Genomic DNA, 23024 nt, shown 5'->3' with positions numbered 1-23024 from the left:
CTAACAGTTTTCGCTTTTCGGGCTGACTGACAATGGGGCTATGGCATTGACTGCATTCTTTAGTGCGGAGTTGTATAGTTCAGCTAGAACTGTGTGGTCATTGAAGAAGGGAGGTCTGAAAGCAGGAGTTTCTAGATAGTGTAGTAGCCTTTCGTTGGTTAGTTTACGTGAGCTCTGAGCTAGGGCGGGAAGTAGGGGAGTGGTGAGAGGCTTTTGTTTTGTTGGCATAGGGATGGAAAAGCGGATGACATAGTGGTCTGTCCAGGTGCAGGGGACGTTCAAGCTTATGGATGGGGAGCAATTGAGGTCCACTATTCAGTTCAGGATGCAGCCTTTAGAGTGGGTGGGATTTATGATCGATCGTCTGAACCCCAGGGTATCTAGAGCTTTGGCTAGGGATTTGGCTTGTGAATCCTCTGGATCATTGAATCCGAGGTACAGGTCTCCAAGTAGTATGGATTTAGAGGAGATTTTTAGGTTGTCGGATAGGAGATGGAGGAGGTTCACGTGGAAGTGTAAACCGGGGGCGGTAAACAATGTGTATTGTGATGGTGCAGTTAGGGGAAGTGGTAAGCTTGAGGGACAAAACGTCAATGTTTCCTTTGAAAGAGTTTGGAGACCTGTCTTAGAGGAAGGGGCTCCTTGGCTATGAGGGCAACTCCACTGCCTTTGGTGTGTAGGTTGTCCTGACAGTAAATGTTGTAGCCTTGGGGTAGGGTTACAGAGATGGTGGGACTAGAGGCTTCATGTAGGCAGGTTTTGACATGGCTAAAAGGTCCAATTTGTGAGCAGTGAGCAGGTCACAGATTTCCAGGGCGTGTGCTGGGAGGGAACGGGCATTAATGAGGGCACATTCAAATGAGGCAAGAGGATTGATGGATGCTTGGGGAGGTGGCTGCTAGTAGCTAGCATCAAGGGTGGTTGTGGCAGGGGGGCTGGCTGTGTGAGTTATACTTAACTTAGATCCATAGAGGATGGATGTAGTGGTGCCAGGGTTCAGCCTAACAGGTGTCGGTTTAGTATCAGCATTAGAGTGCAGAGGATTTCTAGGAGTAACCTGCAGGAGAGATGGGGCAGCAATTGCATTCACCAGGTTGGGGGTCTGGTCATAGGCAGTTGGATTGAGATCAGCAGAATACATAGTAAGTATATCAGGATTGGCGTTTACAGTTGTATGTGTGCATGGAAACCAGGCAAGTGAGGCAATCGGATACAATGGTGACCCAATAACGTGGGCAGAGGAGGTGGTGGTTTGATGAGTCGGTTGGATGAGCCTCTGTACTTTTTTAGGTGGTGTGGGGGAGGTAGCTTTGGCAGGTGCAGCACAAGGCAGTTGGCCTGTACCTGAGTTCATATATTTGATGAGCCTGTAATCTTTCCTTAGTTTAGGCAGGGAGACAATTCTTTTTAGCTGAGTGTGGACGGAGGTGGCTGGGGCAGAGCAGCAACTCGAGTGGGTGGGGGTGGATTCTTTGTGTATCTGTGTACTGATGAGGTGATAGGAAGTAGAGGCACAGTGAGTTGCTGGTGTGCAGTTGGAAGGGTTTTTAGTTCACTCCTAGGCACGTAGTGAGCCCAGGGGATGTGCCATGGCACTTAGCAGTCAGGAGGATGAGTGATGCGTGGAGCTGTGGTGAGATCGGATGAAGCAGGAATGAGTGAGCTAATTTCCACGAGGTGGCATATGCGTATGGTCAGTGTTGTCAGGTTGACATGGCTTTATTTGGCCGCTGAGACTTTGGTGTACAGGCTGAGTTGGCGATTTCTTGTGGATGTGGCTCTTGGGCAAGAGGAGCAGGGAACTGGTAATGTACGGGCATGCAGCATTGTTAGTCTGCGGTTATGCGGTTTCTCTGCCAGCAAGGGAATGGAAGCATAGATCGCTGGGTGAGTAGCTAAGGTTGTGTTGCGAAAGGAGGATGGGGGGAGTTGACAGCTGTGGAGGTAACTGGCTTGGTGGGTTTCTGGGCACACGGGTGCCGGATGTGCTGCACGGGGCTCGCCGTTAGGGGGCGAAGTTGAGTGGGCGGAGACAATGTATAGTGCCTTTTGGGATGGTACAGTAAGGTTGTTGTGAACACTAAATCATAAGCTTAATTCTGTGTGGTTGTTGGGGAGTGGGTAGGAGGGTAGGGAGCAGAACAGTGCTGGTGGGTACATTGCTTGGCTGGGAGGAAGGTAGGAACCAAGTAGGTTGAGGGGTAGCAGGGTCGATATTAAAGTACAGTGTAACATACAAATTTATTACAGGACGTCAAGCCGGAACCAAGCTTCTTAGCAGGTGGCTTACCTTTTGCGGGCTGCAAAAAAAATGAAATGTGTTTGCATCGTATGTGTGGACACCCATGGTTGACCTACTCACATTTGTGTAGTAGCACAGCTGCCTGCAGTTGTTAGCCATCATTGGGCAATGCATGTTTGATACCATGTACACTTCTGTCACATGGCCTGCATTCAGTGATTTCCCTGTGTGGTCCACATATGTGACACATGTTAGCGTGACTGTTCACATCATTGGCTGCTGGTCCACATAGCCATACCAGTGCTTGCATGCAGGGTTTGAATGTTTGACACATGTGCAAATTGCAAATCCCATGATGTGCACCCCTGACAGGCACACATCACCCACAGGGCGCACTTCTGTGCCACGCCAAACAATGCCACATCCACATCTATCGTTCATTGCCACAGTTTTGATGCCTGTCTCATTGCATTGTACATCAAGTACATGCAATATACGTCAACCACACACATCATGTGCTGCAGAGTTTCATATTTGTGTTGTCACCTGCTCTTATAGGATGCCTTATCAAGATGCATATCCAAGCTTCCTGCCATGACACTTTGTGGTGTGACCAGCCTGCTGGGAAATCAGTGCCCACAGACCACTGTCCTGTGTAGCAAGTGTTGTGATTATGCAAGTTGACTTTTGTAATGCAAGGGGCAACACTAGAAAAAACATGGTGAATACTAGCTGATGGTGGGTCATCATGGGAAGGTGGGCAGTCAGGTATACTCCAATAGAAATGTCTGTAGACAGCCCATGCAAAAGGTTAGGGGCATGAATAATGCCAATGAATGTGCCTGTATTCATTGCAGTTCATGGTCGATTTACAATGTGTTCGTAAAGTTCAAAATAGTACCACCTTTCTCACATGATAGCCCTGTATGTGTCCATCAGTCGATGGATGACAAACACATGCCTTCTCCCTTGCATCATTGTGTTCACCACTTGAGTACATATATGTGTCCACTAATGGCATGGACTGGACCAGCGGTGGGGTGGTGCGGCATGTCAGCTAATGCCACATATCCGTGGCTTACAGCTCACAGTGTTTCGAGTCAAGATGTCAGATACTTGGGTGTCCTGCCATTTTGAGTCTGCCCTTTGATGCAAATGTGCATGTTTGTGAGGACACACATGACCCCAAATGTTAATCTCTGTACATGTGCAGGTGATGATGCAGTGGATACAGAGTAGGAGGAGGGAGAGGGAAAAGAGGTGCTGGTAAGTTAGTCCAACAGTGAAGGCCTTGGTTTACGGCACCATGAAATTCTGCAGGTGCAAAAGTGCATTATCAGTCATGCTCTGGCCTCTTCGGACTCTTCTGACTCGGCTGATTTGAATGCAGGACCAGAAGTGGAGAACTCACTGAGGGAGAAGATGAGTGGCCCAACAGGAAGGTTAGATGGGGCAGTTGGGTCTGCAGTGGTGCAGCTGCCTTCATAAGGCCAGTCAGTGGTGGGCCCTATGTCCGCAGTGGTTATAGGTGCAAGGCCACCCTCCCATGAGTTGGTGTCAGGTTCTGGGGCTGATGTCCAACGGGGGGATGCAGACCTGCAGCCAACGACAGCGGCACCGCAGCAACAGGTATGGTTCTTTGGAGCATGCGGCTGTGGCCCTGCGCAAAATAGTGGACGTGTACAGGTTAGAGAGACAGTGTGGGAGCAGCAAATGCTGCATACTGCCATCCGGCATTGAAATGTGTTGGATCGAATTGAAGAGGGCATGGGTCGACTGGTCGAGAACATGACCCCAATAGCGGCCTGCGATGCGCAATGGCTGCAGATCATGAGGTCATCAAGCCACTCCCACAGGCAGGGCATGGAGGACAACGTCAAGGGCTGACAGGCTGATCTGAGGTGTCTGCAGGAGTACCTGCATGCAGATGTGAGGGCACATAGAAAGGATCTGCCACATCAGATGTCAGCATATCGTAGATCCAATCACTGTGAGATGAAGAGCTCGAGGACTGCACTGCATGATGAACTCTCAGCCGCAAGGACACAGCTCCAAGAGGAGATGGATGCCTTGAGGCAGGCACTGTCCCAGCAACTCGATGTGTCGCAGTGAACATGGATACAGACTCTGTAGCCATTCGTGATGAAGTGCATTTTCACCTCACCACCAATTGGGGTGCTGGTGCATGCATCAGTGTCACGGCTGGCCCTGGCCAATGAAGACCAAGCCTTGGCACTGTGTGTATTGGATCCACCACTACAACCACCTGCAGATCAAGTGCAAGGTGGGGGGGACCCAGCATATCCACGCCCTGTGAACCAGCATTGCTGTGATGTTCATGAGCCCATGGAGGGTTTTTTTTCTATATTTATTTGTGGTCCACTCATGTAGATATTGACATGCACACTCCTCCTACCCACTTTAAGGTGGCAATTTTTTGACACTGCAGTCCTGGATTGACATATTTTTTTTACCTGTCTGCTGTTGTCTGATTTTTTTTTTACCCCTTGATTGGTATGGACCCTTTCTTCTTATTTTTTCATACCCCTGTCCATGATAGAGTCATGTCATGTTTTTATCCAAAATCCAATATGGACTTTTTATGTGTCCATTTACGATGGTTTCCACCATTGCAACATTCATTGTGGCTGTGCGACATTTGTATGGCTTGCATTTCATGCTTTATATGCATTGGATCCTTTGGGCATTGTGCTTCATGCCTGCCATCATGTGGCGGTTGGATCACGGGGTTTGTGTGTGACGTTTCCCGACGTGAGGTTGTGCGTTGGAATCCATGAATATGTTTGTGTTTGCAGTGGATTGGGCATGCCATTGCTTTGCATGTCCTGTCCCTCAACACACCCACAGTATTCCTCATTCTGCGTGGAAAATGGGGTATATGCATATTCTGCCCCTATTTTAATCTCTTTGCAGGCCCCACCCACACTCTGCGAAGAGTCTCATGCAATGCACTCGACGGCATGCAGAGACATGCTGGACCAGCGCAGAGTCCCTTCAAGGTCCGGAAGAATCCTGAAAAGTCGATTCCATGAATCAACAAAGGGGGCTTCTGCATGTAGAATGGCCAGCAAAGTCCCTATTTTCCCTGCAAAGTATTCTATGAATCAGGCCCTTAGTCTCAAGAGGGCGATACTGACCCTAATGTAAGGAAGAGGACAGGCTACTGCATCACAACCCCTCTTGTGCTATTTTTAGATCTATGACTTTTTAGTGAATTAGGTCTGATGTGATTTTCTATAAGGTTTGTTTATATATGACTTTACAGAAGTATCCTCTACTGCTGAGTGCTCCTGTCCCCGGTTTCCACTAACAAACGAGCTAACAAACTAATGAGAGGACCCTCAGTTGCATCCAGAAAATAAAAAAGTGACCAATTATATACTATATACATTTCTGTTTTTTTTCCCCTTTATCTGCTAATGAGGGTGATATACCTATTATGCCTTATAAGTATTATGTTATGCATAGCATAATACATAATTATTGACAGACATAAATGTTTTTAAGTGGAAGCCCTTTTAGGCCAAAGAATGACGCCACTGAGATTGCACTGCTACTTGCAGTTTGTGAAAAAAAGGACACTGCTATTTGATCTTAGAATTGGTTAATCAGACATATCTGCTTTCATTAAACAAGTCCACATATGCATTGCTTTACTTGCTTATATGTTGCCAGCTTTGAGTTGGACAGGCAGTTTGCCAGCATTGAAAGTGAGGTTATGTTGTTCAGTGGTCCAGTATCATTTTTAGATATATAAGTTAATGAAGACATTAGCGATGTGACAATCTAAAAAGGATATTAAAGTGAAGGTTGTTCTGAAAGTTGTGCCTGCACAATACTTCCTGTTACTTGGAGATATGTTGCAGTATGGAATCTATGGGATTACCAATGATGTTGCATCAGTCACTGATGAAACTATGTGTGTATCACCTAAACCCATAAACTATATCATTAGCACAAACATCCATTCAATCAAGTTTATGGAGAACTTTCAAAATGTTCAAATGATTGCATACATTGTAAGACTATGGGCCTCATTCCGAGAGCGGTGGTAAGGGGTTAACGGCGCTGGTAAGGGTGCCGGTACCGTTAACCCCTTACCGCCGCATTCCGAGGTCCCTTAGCGGCTCCCGCTAAGGACGCTGGTTTTACCAGCCGTCCTTAGCAGGAGCTGCTAAGGGACCAGGGAGCTAATAACGGGCCCGCTATTAGCGGGTCCGTTATTAGCCCCCTCCCCATTGAGCCCTATGGGGGCTCGAATGGGAATAGGGATGGGTATTTTGAATGGGGACTTACCGGGTCCTCCAAGGTTGGAATGGCCCGGTAAGTCCCCATTCAAGGAACCCGGACCCGGACAGATTTTGGAGGCAGCCAAGGCAGCCATGGCGCTAATAGCACCATGGCTACCTCCAAACTCGGAATGAGGCCCTATGTATTAACAAGAGAAGGCACGTTTTTAACGTCAGTAATGTCAAAATGGGCAAAGACAATCTGGTAGCACTTCCTATGATGTTATTAAGTGTGTGATGTAACTTCCCTATTCTTGGCATTTTGATGAACTATTTGTCATGAGAACCTTATTCAGTGTGACCATGCGGGCATTTGAGGTACGACTAAGCCTTTTCCTAATAAGTATCCAAACCAGAATTGTGTAAGTGCAAAAAAATGTTAATTATCCCATTTGATTTTAATAATTTGCTGATGTAATCCCAGACTCCTGTAGGGCTACATTTATCTTTGTAATCAATCATTGAAAATGTGCAATGAATTGCATTGAACAAAGTACATTTTGAATGTTGCAACATAATGTTAAACAACTGGAAGAAGTGTTTCTTTTCTCAGAAAAATTCTTGATGCTAACAGCATTTTTGCTTTTGCAGCCATGTATATGAATTAAACGCACAATTATTCAAACTGTATTTTAATATTTTGCATGGAAGAGACAGATATATATTACAAGTTATGTAGAATTGATATGGCCTACAATTTTTAAATTGGTGTTTCAGTGAAAATTACACTAAGCAGTGTTGGTACCCTTTTTGCCTGTAACAGTGAAGCAGCTGAACCTTAAACTTGAGATGTGTTTGCAAAGACCAGCTCTGTACATCTGAAAAGTACAGAGGTCAGCTTTCTGTATCTCAGACCTCACCATAAGGCAATGATTAATCCATTAATCCGCTAACAGAGAGGATCAGGCACTGATGTTTGTACAAGGAAAATATGCTTATTATATTCCAAAATCACAGTTATTGCAGACTCACACATTTTACAAGCGATGCTGGGTCATAGTTTATAAGTGTGGTTATTCGGTAAATGGCCACTATAGAAGAACATATGTCCACATAAAACCTTGACCTTTAGCCTAAGCAGAGCAATAAGGTATCATCTATAATGGGTCTGCTTCATGAAAAGCACCCCATTTAGTGAATCTTTTGTCTGCACATATGTTCTGTTAACAACAATCCAGCACAACATATAAGACAGCTTTGAAAAACGAAATATGTTTGTACATTTGAAGGCACAAAATGATGAAAACACATAATGGGCTCTTTGCTTGATTAAAAAAAAACAATACTAGATTTAGATTCAGTGAAGCAGCTCTCACCACCTACATATAGAAAATATATATTAAATCTATGAAATCTTAATACATTTACATATGTTATTAATCTTCTCATACTAACAGCCACAGGAACTTGAAGGATGTATGAGGATTCAGAATGTCTTTGCGATTTCGAACATATTGTCCTCAACAATATTGTAAGTGCGTACAATAATTTATAATGGAAATACATATTTCAGCACATTTTGATCATAATTCCTGAGGGGCGCTTCATCCGATCTTGAAATTGCTGCATCAAATGATGCTGCATAGCTGGTGTTTGTTGAGTATTTTAAGTCAAACACATAGGAAGTTGCACAAGTTCTTGTGCAGAACGGCAGGGGAAGATACCCTGACAAGAAAACAGCTGATTGAGGTTCCACCTGATGTAGCTGATGGATATTCTACTTAAGAAGGCCTTTTTCAGAGGGAGCAAAAGACAGAAGCCTTTCCAAAGACAAAACTATGCTGCCTGAGAGGGATTGTGCAGCAGGGTATAGACTGAAAGGAAGAACTCACCTGCAGAGTTGCCTGGAGCTGTTGATGTCCCTGCATATAGTAGGCATGTAAAAGACAGAGCAAAAGTGAGTGCAAAACCTAGACAGTAATTGACCACTGTCTCCTCTGCCCCCCGAGGAAGACCTTCAAAGATAGCAAGCAGCTCCACATTGCCACTCTCAACACTCGCTCGGCCAACAAACACTCGTCTGACATCTGCAATCTCCTTGAACTCATGGATCTTGATGTGCTCGTCATCATGGAGACCAGGTTCAAGGAGTGCTCCATCACGAGTTTTGACACACTCCCCCCTGAAGACTACAAAATCCGCTCTGTGCCTGGACCTAAGAAGACTGGTGGGGGAGTGGCGCTTATCTTCCCAGAATGGATACCTGTATCCATCATCCCTACTCAGCTTACTCCTCCTTTGAGTGCCTAATTTGCAGACTCTCACGCTCCCCTAAATCTTCTCTCACTAGGGCAACCTTCTATCGACCACCATGATAGTCCACTCTCTTCCTCTCGAAATGGGCTGACCTGGCCTCCTCGCTACTCTCCTCCTCCTCTCAACTCCTCTTGTTGGGTGATCTCAACATCCATCTGGCCTCTCCTGACTCCTCAGTACCTTTCCTCAACCTATGCTACTCTCTCTCCCTATCTATCTGACCCTCTGGCCCCACGCACACCGCAAGCCACTACCTTTATGCTCTCATCTCTACTGACATCCCTCTCTCTACCCCTCTAACTACCTCTCTCTCTTGGACCAACCACTCTCTTCTCTCAACACACCTGACAATCTCCTCTCCTATTGCAGCAACACACCCGGCACTTCCACTCAGCTTCAAAGTCACCAGACCCATGAAAAAAGTGACAGTGGCTGCCTTTGCCTCCACCGACTCTCCTCCTCCCATTCCTATGGCTGACTCCAACCCTGACACACCCCTCGCTAACCTCAACCTCTCTATCTCTAACACTTGAGTCCCTGCCATGAGGGTCTGACTGAAGCCTTCCAAAAAGTGTAACTCTTGGTACGACTCCGATCTGGCTGCCCTTAAACACAGATATAGGGCAGCTGAGAGGAAATGGAACTCATCTGGTGGACCATCTGACAATCTGGCCTGCAGCCTCCTTCAAAGGCAATATCGACTCTGCATCCGCTCCATGAAAAGAGTCTATATTCAAGCCTGCATCTCTGCGGCATCAAACAACACGGCAGAGCTTTTCAAAGTCTGCAAGGAAATGGCCAATCCTGCAGCAGCCTCTTTGTCTGTCACACACATCCAGGACCTTTGCTCCTCCTTGGCTGTACACTTCATCACAAAAATCCAAGACATCCTTTCCTCTCTCTCTCCCACCTTGTGGATAGGAAATGATCCTTTCCCACCCCTCTAGCCATAGCCAAAGTGAATAAAATCCATCCAGAGCTAAGGGGGGAGCAGCCCCCACCTTCAGGATGTGTGTAAAAGCAGCAGAGGGGTACTCAAATCCAACCTATGTGTCTGGGAGAAGTGCTCAAGCAACGGCGAGTACAGCACCGCCCCACCGTATGATCTACCAGCCGTAACCCCCTCCCACCCAGGAGTGAGTGCAAGAGACATTGGGGCAGCATTGACGTCTACCTGTACGGGGCTGGCTCGATTACAAGCAGCATGTGAGACAGCGAGGGGGCCAGAAAATAGACCATGACCCCTAAGTACGCCTGCTCCCCGCCGGAAGATTAATGGAAATCGGGAAACTTTTTCTTCAGGATTGATAGTGCGCCCATATGGACTGCGTGTGTAGAATGAGAAGGGGAAACAGATAGCTTGAGATATGACAACGTGGGGTCAGTAAGGGATAAAGAATATTGGAGTGTCTTTGATGATGAGGAAGAGGGTGCGGTCAGAGGAATCCAACAGGTACAGTTAACCACACCTAGAGTGGAAGGAATGTGGGAAGGGAGGTTAAGAAATAGGCTTGGGAGAATGGCCTTAGCAAAAAAGGAGGGAACTGCAGTAATAGGTGGAAAAGTGAAATCAAAACTGCAGATGCCCCCCATTCACAAGGGAGCAGGGAGGCCTCATTATGTTCCATGGGCATAGATGGATAAAACCAACCTCCTTAAATCGCCCCCCCCCACTCACAGCGGGTGCAGGAAAATTGATCCATGCCTTTGAGAAACAAATGGCAGGGGTGCCCCTGGCCATAGGAGATATTAAAAGCCTATTAGGGTCCGCGGTGGGAGATCAAGCAGTATCAGTGTGGGTGAAAGTAGTGTACCTGGGAGTGACTATAAGTAACGACACACATGATGGGGCATCATTTAACAATGTTCGGGCACGGATGTGGGATGCACTGCGGAGGGCCTTCCCCGATACTCCCGATTTACACTCCATAATGCAAAGCACTATGAGAGATGAGGAAGACGCAGCACAGTTCATTCTTCGGGTCAAAGAGATGTGGAGGGCAGAGACGGGCACTGTGTGGGACCAATCCGCCTCCCTATTTTACTTCATAATAAAGCAGGGACTCCCAAAGGAAGTACATAAGGCCCTCAATAAGATAGCTGGGATAGAAGAAAAAGTTTGGCATGAGATTCAAAGCGTAATAGTGTTTCATCATAGGAGGATCAAAGAAAGAGAAAAGGAAACTATTCAGACGAGGCTAGCAGAAGAAGTGAAACTCGTACAGATAAAACTAGTGAAAGTAGCAGCTGTGGCAACAGCCCCACCCCCTGAACAGATAGGATAAGAGGGGGTGTCGCTGTAGCCACACAGACGAGAAAGGCAGCAGTGCGGGCAGACAACGGGCAGGAACAGTGGGGAGGAGATCAACAATACCCAGTCCCCTTGGGGACAGAGGGGTGGGTGATTCAGTGGACAAGGCCCCAAAGGAGCAAACCAAGGGCAATGTTGGTCATGCAGGAGGTGGAGGAATTTCTCACGGGAATGCCGCAGCAGGCAGGGAGGAAACTACCAATATAACCAACCCTACTACAACCAACAACACTATGGGAACCCACACCCTGGAAGGTGGCAAGGGCCACCACGGGGGGTGTCCGATATACCCCTACCCTACCTCCAATTTCCTGCCTAGATGCCTGGCCCCAGTACTCACCGTCACCCCCTCATATGATGCAGGCACCCCAGAATCTCCCCTACCAACAAGCAAGTAGAAATAATACTCCTTTTGCCACCGCCCCGAACGGTGCACCTTTGCCGTACCAGGGGGCCTGTGTTCTAGGGGAGACCCCTTTTCTTGCCCGGGGATAGAGACATACTCCGACTAGGACAGCCCACAGAGAGCATTTGCGTGTCCAGTACTATCAACTACCTTGTATCCAGAAGAGGAACCAGTGGTGGGGACAGACATAGGAACCAAACAATTCATCTTCATGGTGGACTTGGGGGCAGAAAAGTCATGCATCTGCAAAGGTGACTTCTTGTTATCTGGCCAAACTCTCGATACGCAAGGATTCTCTGGCGCTGTGGTCACGGTTCCATATGAAATGTTAAGATATGGGGGAAGGTAGTACGAGCACCCTTACCTTATTACAAAATTTCCCTCATCAATCTACTGGGAAAAGACTTGCTCAGCAAATTAAACCTAACCATATCATTCACTGAGAGAGGGGTAGTGTGCTCCACCGCCGGCATGTGTTCCCTTAGAGCAATGTTGATAATTCATACTGTGGCCAATGAGCTCAAGGTGAGAGGGATATCTTTGAACCCAGACATGTTTATGTATGGGATTCGAGTGCTAGCAAGAGCAGTACCTGAACTTACTAGAAAGGAAATGAGAGTACCCTCAGATTTTGTCTTCCGCCCCGTAGCAACACCTGAAATGGTTGCTGGTACCATTCTATCCTTAGATCTGGAAGGGGTGCAAGTGTCTGCTGAAAGAATTGTTGTAATTGCTACTGACATCCATGGATGAGATTGGCACACAGTGTTGTGCAATGACCCCAATATACCATTGTGTTTATTGACTGATGAAGAGTTGTTTGCTGGTGACAACAATGACGGGGAGATTCTGTTAGAAATCAGTATTCCTTGTGATATTATGGTGCAGTACAGAAAAGAACCAAGACCTCTCATGGCTACGTCAGCAGACCACCGTCCTTTTGTGAGACAGATATGCAGCAGGTCCCGCCCCACCTGTGGACCACCAACCCTCATGATGTGGGACTGTCAAGGGAAGTGACACCTGTCAAAATAGCACTCAAGCCAGGACCTATACTGCCCAGGGTGAAGCAATACCCCCTGTCCAGAGAGGCTGAGGAAGGGATTCAGGAGACACTGCAAGCACTCATAGAGCAAGGTATATTGTCCCCTCTAACTCCCCCTGTAACACAGCTGTGTACCCCATTAAGAAATCGATAGGGGGAGTTGGAGGATGATCCAGGACCTTAGCCCCCTCAATGATATTGTCCAAAAAGAGTTTCCTCTTGTCCCAAATCCTGCCTCCATTTTGTGCAGCATGCCAAACATGCCACTCACATTACTCACTTTACCGTAGTGGATTTGAAAAATGCCTTTTTCTCAGTACCCCTCGACCATGAGTCACAATACCTCACAGCCTTTACCCTGGGGGGGAGAAGATATGAACATCTTCGTTTGCCCCATGGGTATTTCGAAAGTCCCAGCATATTCAATAGAATATTGCACAAAGACCTTGGCAATATTCAAGTACCAAGCACAATCATTCAGTACGTAGATGACCTACTGATCTGCAGTGAGAATGAAGAAAGCTGCCAAAGAGGTTCTATTATTCTGCTCCAAATCCTAGCACAGAAGGGCTACAAGGTAGACATGAAAAAGCTCCAGTACTGTTTGGCAAAGGTTCTGTACTTGGTCCAACTAATTTCCAAAGATGGCAAAATAATTATCCCTGACAGAGCAGCAACAGTGCAGCCCATTGCGAAACCAAACACAGTTAAAGAAATGCAAATTCTAGGACTTTGCAACTACTGTAGAGCATGAATACTAGATTATGCATCATACACAAGGCCTCTCCTGCAAGGGCTGAAAGAAGCACAGAGAGAAAAAACACATATCACATGGACAGCAGAAATGCTAACAGCTTTCAATGACCTAAAAGGGTTAATTTCAACAGTCCCAGTCCTAGCCACGCCTCACTATGATCAGGAATGTTATCTCTTTTCGCACTACAATGGCATTCTCATGACAGCAGTACTGACACAGAAAAGTTCAATGGGAAACAAGCCACTTGCCTATTATAGAGGCGCACTCGACTCAGTAATGCAAAGTCAATTTGCGCCCGTGTGGTATGCCAGTGGAGTCTGTGGACGCTGTCTGAGGCTGTAGACATTTTAAAAGTGCTTTTCCAGCCAATCTAGGGTGTTTCAAGCAGAAACCTTACACTTGCCCATGCTACGTTGATCTAGCAGCTTTTTACAACTTTTCAATGCCTATTTTTGACTTGGTAGTCCCCGAACAGAACAACTGCCCACGGACGGTTCCTCTAAAGGGGCTCACCCATTACTTTTCCACATTCTCAATCTGGCTGTCCTGGACAGAGCATCTGGAGAACACCTGCTTTGGAAATCTCTGAAAACCTACTCCAATGGCATCTGCTATGGCCATTTCTACTTCCCAAGCACCCCCACCACCACCACCACCACCTCAACAACCTGAAAAAGCCTCAAGAGGGGAACAGGCACACTGATACAGAGGAGGATCAAGAAGAAGAAGAGGATGAAGTGGAGGAAGTCCCTGTCTCCAGTACTCAGAGTGAGCCCTGGGTCCGGCAATTTTTCACCACTGTTGGAAATGTCCCAAAGGCGCATGCAAGCAAGGTTTGATGCACAAAGTTGTACTCAGTCATGGGAAACCTGGCTTGTATTCCTACGGGACTACTTCCACGAGGCACCACACAAAATTGGCCCACGGAGTGCTCTGAGAAAGGCAATACCTTTGAACTAGTAATACAACTAGTCGACTTAAACAAAGTTAGACAAGCCCTACAATATCTAAAAGAAAACAATTCATACTACAAAGATATGAACATAGAGGAAAACTTAAAATAAACCCCCCAAATTATTCAAGAGTCACGAGAAACTGGCCAATGAATGTGTAGATCCTGTTACAGCAACCAACATTTTAGATCAGTATACCATTCACCCACTGCACTCTACAGACACCATTGACAATGCATTAAAACATATAAAATGCATCAAGCCAAAGGATCCCCAATGAGCATATGGGAAAAAAAGTGTAGAAGCATGTTGTTTTCCGCTGCTCTTTCCTACATGAAAAGGAGGAAGATATGATGATAGGTCCACACAAATTAGTGCATCAGAATATCGCTCTTTACAAATGTATTCTGAAGACCCCAGATTCAGGCAAAATGTTGAATGCATTTTCCACCTCTTCTTTGAAAGTGAACTACCAAACACTATGTTATGGAGTTGCACACACATTAAAAACAGACTCTAACTTTTTAAACATATCCACTACCCAACTATTTCAAAAAATAAAAGAAAAAGATTAAGTTTTGAAATCAAGTATCACAAATCTCTTGGCAAACATGCGTGGTACAAAAGAATACTGGTTCCGATGTCACGCTGATGTACGTTGTATGCTAAGGAACCTAGGCCAATCCACATGGTTTGTTACTTCAAGTTGTGTTGAGTATGCATGGGATGACTTGCCCTGCAAACCAAAATAAAGACGGAATAGATATAAAAACACCATGAGAACTCTGTTCTCTTGACCCTTTAAATGTATTAAGGTACTTTCACCATTGCTTCATAGCCATGCTGCATTTTATCTGCAATAAAACTACCCCTCCGCTCGCAGAAGAGCAACACTTCTTTTGGAAATAAGAAGATCAATCCAGAGGAGCACCACACATCCACATGGTTTTGTTGATAAAATATGCTCCAAAATATGCCCATGATTCTGCCGCCACTGTTTTACAATTTATTGAAAAATACATTACCTGCAACATTCCTTCAGAAATCACACAAAGTGACCTGCATACATAGTGTGATACCTCCAAAAACATAAAAGTGGCACATTCTGCCGACGTAGATATAAAAACAAGGGGAAATACTATAACAAATGTCACCGTTGGCTTCCCTAGACCAGTGTACACAAAAGGACAATTATATAGATTCATGTCTTCTGTTCGAAATAGTGTAAAAAGGCAAATCCCCTAAAAATACATGCAACATTAGAAGGTACGAAGCATCCAAGACCTTCAATGATGACTCATTTGAAGCTGCAATTTAAGCAAATGAAAGCTTTAAACAAATGACAATTTCAAACATTACAAAGAAATGTTGGACAGTGAACGCCAACAAGTGGAAGAAATTGAAGCTCAACTATTCAAAGACACTCCTTACAGGAAGTTAAGAGACACTTGGAGAACCACTCATTCTAAATGAAGCAGAAATAGCTATGGTTGAGGTAGAAAATACCATGTATCGATATAAACAATCTGAGGAAAACATGTCCGTTCCCGGAATATCAGCTAAATGATGAACAACTCATCATTTATCTACAAGTATTTGAAGAAATTGAGCATGAATTTATACATGAAAGTAAAACCTGTACATATAAAAATGATAAACCTCTGCTCCTGTATGCAAGTGGTGAATCTGGTTCTGGCAAACCTCTACTTAATCAGCAATTTTCCTTAAAACGTGACAAACAGCAACCTTTTGGCTGTAGTAACAGCCCCCACAGGTTTAGCTGCTTATTTCATAGGTGGTCTCACTTTATACCAACTACTACTCCTCCCCATAGAACACCAAAACTAATTAAAATACTACAAATCGTCAGCAGAGGCTGCAACTGAGGTATGCAGAATTCTAAAACAAATGAAAGGGTTCATGATAGACGAAGTAAGTATGGTGTCCAACCTCATGTTGGCTTTAATTCATCTCAGAATGTAAGAAGTCCTACAAAACCAACTACGAGGAACTGTTTTGAGGAAAACATGTTATTGTTTTTGGAGACCTCCTACAGTTGACGCCATTGAAAGGGCAACCTATTTTAAAACATTAGGACACAAAGAATGCCGTAATGCTTTCGGCAGCATTGGAAATGTAAATACCTTGCAACATTTTCACTACAAAGAACTAACTGAAAGCATACACCAGTCTGCAGACCTCACATATGCTAACATTTTAAAAAGCAGTAGAACCGGGCTGCTTAGTAAAGATGCAAAATCCATCTTGAGTAGTAGACTAATCGATGAGCTATATGGGCGAAACACATCTGCTCCTGATATCAGGGAACAATTAATGCAACAAAATCCAAAATATATGTCCTTAATGCCAACGCTTACAAGCTGTAGTCAGTGCAATGAACAATGATGAAAAAAGAAATGCAACCTATACTGCATATCAGCTCCACAGACAAACTAGAAGTGCATGGTATGACGCTTCCTATGTGTCAACAAGAAACAGCATGACTAAAAAGCTTAGAAAAATGTATCTCCAACACAGCCAGATTCGAGAAAATATTAACTTTGTGTCTAAACTGCAGAGTCATTCTAAAACGTAACCTTGATGTAGGACAAGGCTTAGTCAATTGAGCAATTGCTACAGTTCTTGACTTCCAGACATATCCGCATGACAACAACAATCAGTTTGTCAAGATCCACTTTGACAAACCTGCAGAGGTTAAACAAATTGACCGAACAATATGATGTTTCCTTCTTTTCAAAGACATGTACGTAAGCAGAGAACAATGTTCTCTGTCACTTACATATGCTTTCACTATTCACAAATCACAAGGTCTAACCCTAGATCAAGCATTGATTGACATTGGCAGAACAGTATTTCAAGAAGGTATGAGATACGTAGCACTTTCACGTCTGCGTACACTCAATGGTCTATTCCTAGTTAACTTTGATGCAAACAAAGTCAATGCTGACATTCCTTGTATCTTGGAATACAACAGGCTATGACACTATACACCGCCCATCTAAATATGTACCCTGTACCCCTACAAAAGAAACCTTTTAAAAGACAAATAATAGAAACAGATGATATGATATGGCATTTATAACGCACCTATACAAAAGTGTTTCAAGTGTCCAAACAATACCACTAAAAAAAGTAACCACCATTTCCTGCATCAAACAATACAACCACAAAACTATCTAGTACAAAGTCAAGGTCACACCCATCAGAAAAGAAAGACACAAATGTCTCTTCTCCACAAAGATCTGCAGGCCCATCTAACGATCCATAAACAGAACTCTATGGTCCATTACAATTTCACAAACATAGTGCAGTAAATTGTTATGCTAGTGTCACAATGAATCTAATTTTTCAATTGCCACCAATTGTTCACAACATTTACTTAAATGGCTCAGACCAGTTGTGCTTGCAAATGCTCGTCCTTCACAGAAATGCCACAAACAATCCATGCAACACTTACAGTGTCTCAGGTATAAGGAAATAATTGGACTACTGTGCAGGAAAGGTAACATTTATCATAAACACACAAGAAGATCCACAAGAATTCCTAAAGTACTTACTACAATTACTAGAAACCTAAAACATCCCTATAAATGAAATCTGGAAGATTTCATACACATGGAAACATAGATGCACTCTCTTCAACCATGTTTCACAAGAACACATCCGTAATGAATGTTTTCTATATGTGTCCATACCAAATTGTGAATCCATTCCATTTCACCGCTTCTTTAGAATGCAAATCATGGCATATTATGCCCTTTTTGCAATTCAGACCATTGTTCCACCATACAAATAAACTCACATAGCCAATATTTCATACTAATGCTTCTAAGGTGCAATGCAGATGGTACCAAAAATAACTGGAAGCTTACAGGCTTTACACACGGGCAAGTATCTCCTGGAAAGAAAACCTTCACAACAGTAGGTATAATATACCACGCTGGTGCCACAACTACTTCCGGGCACTACACTACATTATCTTTATTCCACTTCCCTACCATTTCTATGCCCACTTCCAGTCATCAAATAACCCCAAATGCATTTTCAAAGCCGCCCATTCACAGTGCTGTCTGCAAACAACTGCATTGTTTGCAAACCACCAGGGCACCTGCCCGGCCTGTTCAACCTACACAACCAGCCCCATATCATATTTTGTCCACTTCTTCACTGTTCCTAGCCCTTCTATCCACCACCAAATGACAAAACATTTGTTTTCCAGACTTTTTCCCCACCAAGCTGTCCGCGGTCTGCTTCGACTGTCTGTGGATCCAACATGGCGGGTACTTCCAAAAATCGGACTCACCTCACACTCTCCACCATCCAATCAGTGAGCGCGTCCAATGTCCGTGGACATCACGTCAGCCCCTGGGCCAATCAGAGGCCTGTCCGTAGACCGAACAGGGAAATTAGTCCACAGACCGAACTCAGATATTGCTAATTTATTTTGGCCTACTTTTTGGTTGTTTTAAAAAAAACTACTGGACGGATTTAAACCAAATTTACAAAAGCACACTTTTGGGCTCAAGCCACCGCTCCTGCCACAAATCTAGTGACAATCTGTCCAGCGGTTTGGGCTGTAGACGTGACCAACATTTATTTCCACTGTGTCTATGGGAAAAAGCAAACATTTTGGCACCCCCCGTATAACTTTCCTTGCCTTGATCAAACCTCACCAAATTTCGCAGGATCGATCTGACCGGGGTCATATACCTTTTCTGCAAAGTTCTGTGAGGATTCGTTTGGGGGGGCAACGTTATAAGCTGCCCAATAAGTGCTCTTCCTATGGGTTCAGCAACTTAACCATAACTACAGGGCCGCTAGCCCAGGCCCTGCAATATATGCTTAGAAATATACCACTGGCAAATGTTTTCATTCGACATATTCTTTTTAACCACATCTTATCATCTGATCAGACAAAAACGTTTATGTCAACTCTCTTGGGCAGTTTTATATTTTCCAACACACGGATACAGAAGTCTGTTTCCTTATTTACTTTGTTTGTAAATCATTTACCAACTGACTTGTTTAGGTCCAGAGATAGAGATAACAACATTGTTATGCCCTTATATGTTGTTGTTTTAGTGCAATGTATGCAGAGTGTTGAGTTGATGAGTTAAATATTGTATGAAATACATTAGCCTGTGGTTCTTTTTATGTGAGGTTTAGAAACATAATTACTTCTTTAATACTTGTTTTGTAATCATACAGGGAGTAATTTGCTGTAAATGTGGAGGAGGATCTTGACAGAGATCAAAGATTGGAAAATAAAAGATGATAGGTTGACATAAGATTGTTAAGAGAAGTATTCTTGTGTTACATTGTATATATGTATGGATGTATATTGATTCTGAATTAGAATTAGGTGTTGATCACAGTAGTAGTAAAACAATGCTAGTGTTGTGTGGAAATCTTATTTTATCCAGGAGAGCCTCTGACCCGCTAGAGTGGGTTCTGTCATCTGGATGATCACAATATGTTGCCTATGTTTGACAATTTCTTCCCCCTTATTGTATCGGGGTAAGTTTGGAAGATGATTTTCAAGTTAATGGGAACACCACCTGCGATAAAAGATGTACTGCAACCTGAAACCTAGATTTCAGTCAAAGAAAGTGTTTCTTCTCCCCCATTACGTCATAAATATATAACAATGCGGTTTTTAACCAAAGATTTTTAATTGCATGCAAACATCACAGTGCTTTTTTCAAAATAACCTGAACCAATTCACCTTACTAATCAATTTCCGGTATGAAAACAGAAAGATGATTAATTCTGGTCTATTTATTTAACGTGGTTTTGTGGCATACATTTTGAGTACCAAACTGTTGTATTTCTTCTATGTCCAGGTGGCAGTCTGATGAAAACATATTCTCTATATTCTCTACTGTGTTTTTACTTTAAAGAATAATAATCCTAGTGTCTCTGGCAGTAGGATCCGTCTCAGATCTAATGGCTGGCGATTGACTTGACTTAATTATACCTGTTACACACCACCATTGGCAATTTAAAAGACATTTTTGCTTAGCTCAGGGAAGGAAAACACACCTTCTAGTCCTATAATGAATGTAGGGGCCTACTTTAAAAAACTGTCCCTGATGCTCCATTTGTAACAAGAGTGGTTACCGCCCTCTAGATTACTATTGAATCAATATATAGTCAAGCATTAAACAATTATAAAACCACCAACTAAAAATGTACAATACAGATAACAAGGGGCCTTAAAAGTACAAACGGTATACATGAACTGAAAATGTGTTGTCTGTCTTTTGTTAAAGCACCCAGAGATGCCAACATTCAAATGGGGTAGCATTATTACAACTTGGACTCACTTTCAGGAATCAGCACTTATAATTTTATTTTCTCATTCCCCTTGATGCCTGCTCCAGTGCTTTCTGCTCATCTATCTTGTGAGTCACCAAAACTTCATGCCTTTGCTGGTATCCCAACAGGTGGGACTCTTTACATACCTACTGACGGGCTCATGTGCTCAATACATTTTGTATGTTCTCTTGTGGCAAAGCTAAGCTTCTCTCCAAATTTTCAGCAACCTACAGTGAGAGGGTTGCTTACAAATAGTGCACGTGCTTCTGGATTAGTGAACAAACATTCATGGGGCTTTGCCTGACTAGTTACCAGTTTCAACACAGCATTGGTTAATGAAACAGTAGAACACGAGAAGTAGGACATTACTGTTCTGCTAATGCCCCTGGGGAGATAGTTACAAGCCTCAGAGAAGCGAGGGCTTTAACATAGCCCCGGGGTTCTATTGCTATTAGTACCCTGGCATGTTCTACCAGGGTACTAATAGCATTGATTTTTCACGCTGAGAAACGTCATTGAAACTGTTTCTTGACTCGCGAAAAAAAAAAGAAAAGTAAATGTCCACCAGGGATCAGGCAGACGGGATTACGCATAGCCCATTCCCCCTTTCCATGGCAGTCATTGAAATGAATGAAAAAAATAAACAAACAAAATGGCCACCATGGAAAGGGAGAAGGGACTACACATAGTACCTTCTCCCTTTCCATTGCGGATAATCGTGCGCCGGAGAACATCCTGGTTCCTGGTGCCAGCGAGGGACAACACAGCAGCAGGTAAGTTGGGAGTGGGAGGGGGGCCTTAAATATGTGTAAAAGTGGGGTGGGGTGAGGGGAAGGGGGCACGGGGAGTGCACTTACCTGATTCCCAGTGAGGGAAGATGGCGGTCCCCCACTCTGAGAAAGCTTATATCAGGGTCTTTCCTTGTGTGGTAAGAACCCTGTCCAGGCCTCCTCATTAGCTGGGAGGCCGCCACCCCCTCCCCCTTGCTGGGTACTTATGTTATAAGAAGCCATTATAAACAACTGTTGTTAAAGGAGGAGGGCCTACAGTGTCAGAGACCAGGGGGGATAGACTTGCATACTAATCAATGGGTGCCATCACACATGTCTGATCATTTGCCATACTCAGTAGAAATGTGCATTGATTTCTGATGCAGTGTAGTTGAAGAGGGGAGTTGTGTTTTGGTGTGCCTTGTGGCTATCAGAGTCTGTGACAGCCTTTGAGGTGAAACTTCTCTGCACGCATACCGAATGTCCCCTCTGTAGAATGCATGTTCCAGGCAAGCAATATGTGGAGTCACTGTAGGTTTCCGATAGGGTTTCCACTTCCATAGTTGTTTTCACATGTGGGCTACACATCAGCCATCAATCTGGCATCTTGTGCACTGCCACCTTTTGAAGGCCTTTGTCGTTACACAATTCCTCCAGCTCTGAAATTCATGCCGTAAAAATGTTTCTCCACTTGCCAAAAGGTCTGCCCTCAGTCTGCCCTTAGTACATCTCAGTACATTTGCATAGATCTAGGTGATTCATAAACCTCAAGGACCCTTCCTAAGCAGTGACGCTGCAGTTTGCCCTTCGGAATTTTGAAAGTGTAAGGTAATGAAATCACTATGTAGGGTCTTTAAAGATGCTCTCTGCTGAAACCTACAACGTTTAGTAACATTCCCCAGTGTCCTGTAACCCCCGCTTTTGATCAGTTGTAGAGAGGATACTGATGCCTGTGCACTTATGTGGCTCACCAGACCCCTTTTTCCGGAAGAGGGCTCTGAGTGGATGGCGATACTGGGCAGACCACCCACAGCTGCCTGCCATGTTTGCTTTTATAAAAATGTTTAAAGGTGTGTAGTTACAGTCGGTGTCTCTCATACCTTCCCTCCAAAATTCCTGGGCCTCATTACACGGAAGGCGGCAATGGTTAACGGTCACCGTTAATGGTAACGGTGACCGTTAACCATTACCGCCTTACTACGAGGTCCCTTAGCGGGTTGGTGCTTTAACGCCTGCTTTTTGCAGGCGTTAAAAACCAACCCGCTAAGGGACCTTGGTGCTAATTACGGCACCGCAAAATTGCAGTGCCGTAATTAGCACCTTCCCCATTCCCATTATGCCCTATGGGGCAAAAATGGGAATGGGGAAGGGCAGTGGTGGAAGGGGGAATTACCGCCCCGCCAACCTTGGAATGGTTCCGGTGCCGGTATTTTACCGGCATGGACCAAGGTGCTAGTAGCACCTTGGTCCTCCGCCTTCCGTGTAATGGGCCTCATTCCGAGGTTGGCGGTAAGTATTGTTTTTTACCGGCATGGCGGAAAGAGCGAGTCCGATCTGGTACCACCCTGCTATTCACAGGCTATTCCGACCTCGCGGGCACAAGCTTTCCGCCATGCCGGTAAATCCCCTAGCGAC

This window comes from Ambystoma mexicanum, chromosome 11 (genome assembly GCF_040938575.1).
Source record: "Ambystoma mexicanum isolate Mex_15411 chromosome 11, UKY_AmexF1_1, whole genome shotgun sequence".
Lineage (NCBI taxonomy): Eukaryota > Metazoa > Chordata > Amphibia > Caudata > Ambystomatidae > Ambystoma > Ambystoma mexicanum.
The sequence above is the reverse complement of the archived record's forward strand: the minus strand, read 5'-3'. Positions refer to the sequence as shown.